General features: G+C 49.2%; 1 pseudogene; it reads right to left on the reverse strand.

Moving 5' to 3' along the window:
- Window positions 1-307: 307 nt before the first annotated feature.
- LOC126429283 (5S ribosomal RNA) lies at window positions 308-426 on the reverse strand (annotated as a pseudogene).
- Window positions 427-3,585: the final 3,159 nt, after the last annotated feature.

Genomic DNA, 3,585 nt, shown 5'->3' on the forward strand with positions numbered 1-3,585 from the left:
AACAAAGAAACACCATCTGATAAGACCTTAAAGGTCCAATGCTACCGACCAGCCGCCATATCACCCTGAAATACCAGCAGATCGCCTGCATACATGACAGCAAACAAACAAAGTAACACCATCCAATAAGACCTTTAAGGCCCAACGCTACCAACCAGCCGTCATATCACCTTCGGCCCCTAGGCGCCACCAGATGCAAATACAAAGGGGCAGGCTCTTCTGGCCGTGTCATTTTTCGTGACCGTTGTCGCTACTTCTCGCTGATGTAGCTCCTCAATTGGCCTCACAAGGGCTGAGTGCAAGCACTTCCCAACAGCACTTGGCAGACCCAGACGGTGACCCATCACAGTCGTAGCCAAGCCCAACACTGCTTAACTTCGGTGGTCTGATGGAAACCGGTACTACCAGTGTGGCAAGACCGTTGGCATATGTGACAACATCTGTTTTATTGCAGGATGAATTCAATAGCTATGTCCTAGAACGTGAGTCCACAGATCGACTTGTGACGGCAACCCTTGCTAATTCGTTTGATAACCTTGTGACTGCCCAGCTGCCATTCTAGTACTCTGCCTCTGCAGAAATCTAAAAGCCTGTCATACACAGACTGTGGTACCTCAAGCTGTCTTAATCTTGCAAATAATGCTGGCCACCATAAGTTATCAACCTGCCCTGCAGTGTCTGTCATTATGGCTGTGGTGTACTTGTTTGTTTTGTTTTAACATTGTGTAATACTTGGTTACTAGTGTTAACTACAGATATTCTACACTCCTGGAAATTGAAATAAGAACACCGTGAATGCATTGTCCGAGGAAGGGGAAACTTTATTGACACATTCCTGGGGTCAGATACATCACATGATCACTCTGACAGAACCACAGGCACATAGACACAGGCAACAGAGCTTGCACAATGTCGGCACTAGTACAGTGTATATCCACCTTTCGCAGCAATGCAGGCTGCTATTCTCCCATGGAGACGATCGTAGAGATGCTGGATGTAGTCCTGTGGAACGGCTTGCCATGCCATTTCCACCTGGCGCCTCAGTTGGACCAGCGTTCGTGCTGGACGTGCAGACCGCGTGAGACGACGCTTCATCCAGTCCCAAACATGCTCAATGGGGGACAGATCCGGAGATCTTGCTGGCCAGGGTAGTTGACTTACGCCTTCTAGAGCACGTTGGGTGGCACGGGATACATGCGGACGTGCATTGTCCTGTTGGAACAGCAAGTTCCCTTGCCGGTCTAGGAATGGTAGAACGATGGGTTCGATGACGGTTTGAATGTACCGTGCACTATTCAGTGTCCCCTCGACGATCACCAGTGGTGTACGGCCAGTGTAGGAGATCGCTCCCCACACCATGATGCCGGGTGTTGGCCCTGTGTGCCTCGGTCGTATGCAGTCCTGATTGTGGCGCTCACCTGCACGGCGCCAAACACGCTTACGACCATCATTGGCACCAAGGCAGAAGCGACTCTCATCGCTGAAGACGACACGTCTCCATTCGTCCCTCCATTCACGCCTGTCGCGACACCACTGGAGGCGGGCTGCACGATGTTGGGGCGTGAGCGGAAGACGGCCTAACGGTGTGCGGGACCGTAGCCCAGCTTCATGGAGACGGTTGCGAATGGTCCTCGCCGATATCCCAGGAGAAACAGTGTCCCTAATTTGTTGGGAAGTGGCGGTGCGGTCCCCTACGGCACTGCGTAGGATCCTACGGTCTTGGCGTGCATTCGTGCGTCGCTGCGGTCCGGTTCCAGGTCGACGGGCACGTGCACCTTCCGCCGACCACTGGCGACAACATCGATGTACTGTGGAGACCTCACGCCCCACGTGTTGAGCAATTCGGCGGTACGTCCACCCGGTCTCCCGCATGCCCACGATATGCCCTCGCTCAAAGTCCGTCAACTGCACATACGGTTCACGTCCACGCTGTCGCGGCATGCTACCAGTGTTAAAGACTGCGATGGAGCTCCGTATGCCACGGCAAACTGGCTGACACTGACGGCGGCGGTGCACAAATGCTGCGCAGCTAGCGCCATTCGACGGCCAACACCGCGGTTCCTGGTGTGTCCGCTGTGCCGTGCGTGTGATCATTGCTTGTACAGCCCTCTCGCAGTGTCCGGAGCAAGTATGGTGGGTCTGACACACTGGTGTCAATGTGTTCTTTTTTCCATTTCCAGGAGTGTATGTCTGAAGATAAACTGATGAGGTCTCAGGACCTGGAGAGCTCTATGGGCCTATAGGCTTTTGCGCAGTAGCATCTCTTGAACCTTTGGGATATGTTTATCAGACTTATTAGGTGATATATTTTAGGACCTGAAAGACTTCTGTCAGCTTTTTGAGGTTTTTTCAAACTCTAGCTACCCAGATTGGCAGTAAGGTGGCGTTCGATAATCTTGTTAAAAATGGGTGATCTGTGGTGCGTCTTTTGAGTACCTCTGAATGGATTCCATCTGGATAAGGTGCTGAGATCGCTAGCGCAGCTTCTTCTTGCACAAAAGGACAGGTAACTGTGCAGTTTGCAGCTTGGTGTTCCATGTCTGAGTCGATTATGATGGCTGGAACCAGCAGAAATTGTGCTGTATTTCTCCATCCCCTCGTCAGGACGACAGACAATCGCATATCTTCGCGCTACATCGAACACAAAGCAAGAATGTGTATATCGTCACAGCGTTTTGGAGTTGCCAACACATACAATGTTCCGAGGTCGGCTTAAAGCTGACAGGAGATCAGCGTTCCTTGTATGTTTGTCCACTTCCCAGCACTTCATGTGTGTAAGAATGTGCCTGACTTATAGCTGGATATCGGAGTAGCGATTATTAATATCTTTATTTGTCGTCTGCGTACACTGCATGTTACATGTCTGAGGGTACTTCGTTTGCCACGCCATTTCCTCCCATTCCTGTTTCAGTGTGGAAGGGAAAATATTATCAGTACCGGTACCTTCGTAGATAGGAGTAAAATTGTCTACTTTTGTCCATATGAGATAGACGAAGTAATATCTTATACTTGCCAATGGACACTCTGAATTACTAGATACAACGCATTCCACGATACACGACCTTTTTCGTAGTGGCATTTCCCATTAGAGATTGTTGAATTCTTCAGCAAAGTTCTGGTCCTGAGTAAGCAAACCCTTAACGAGGTGCACAGCTCTTCTTTGAATCTCCTCAGTTTATCTCGTTAGTAACATAATAGCGGGTTCACCCCGGTGAACAATACTTGAAAATTTATCCGTTTTGCGAGCAACTTCTTTCTAGGATGAACTACTCCGACAAATCTCAGTCTGACATGTACCTTTCACACAGCTGGATTTATATGGGCGTTCCACCTTAAACAGCTAATAGCTAATCATGTATCGCTGATTACCTTAAAGTATCTCTCCACTTCGTACAAGTTTCTGACAAAGTTATCTTCCTATACACAACTTCATCGTCAGCAAAAAGTCACATAAAGTAATATACGTCAGCTGCCACGTCACTGATTTGTGTTGTGAACACCATCAACATTAATCCCCCCCCCCCTCTTCGACGGCAATACTTATCTCTTATAAGAACATACAGTTAACCAGTAGTAAAGGGGATT

The sequence above is a fragment of the Schistocerca serialis genome, chromosome 1 (genome assembly GCF_023864345.2).
Source record: "Schistocerca serialis cubense isolate TAMUIC-IGC-003099 chromosome 1, iqSchSeri2.2, whole genome shotgun sequence".
NCBI lineage: Eukaryota > Metazoa > Arthropoda > Insecta > Orthoptera > Acrididae > Schistocerca > Schistocerca serialis.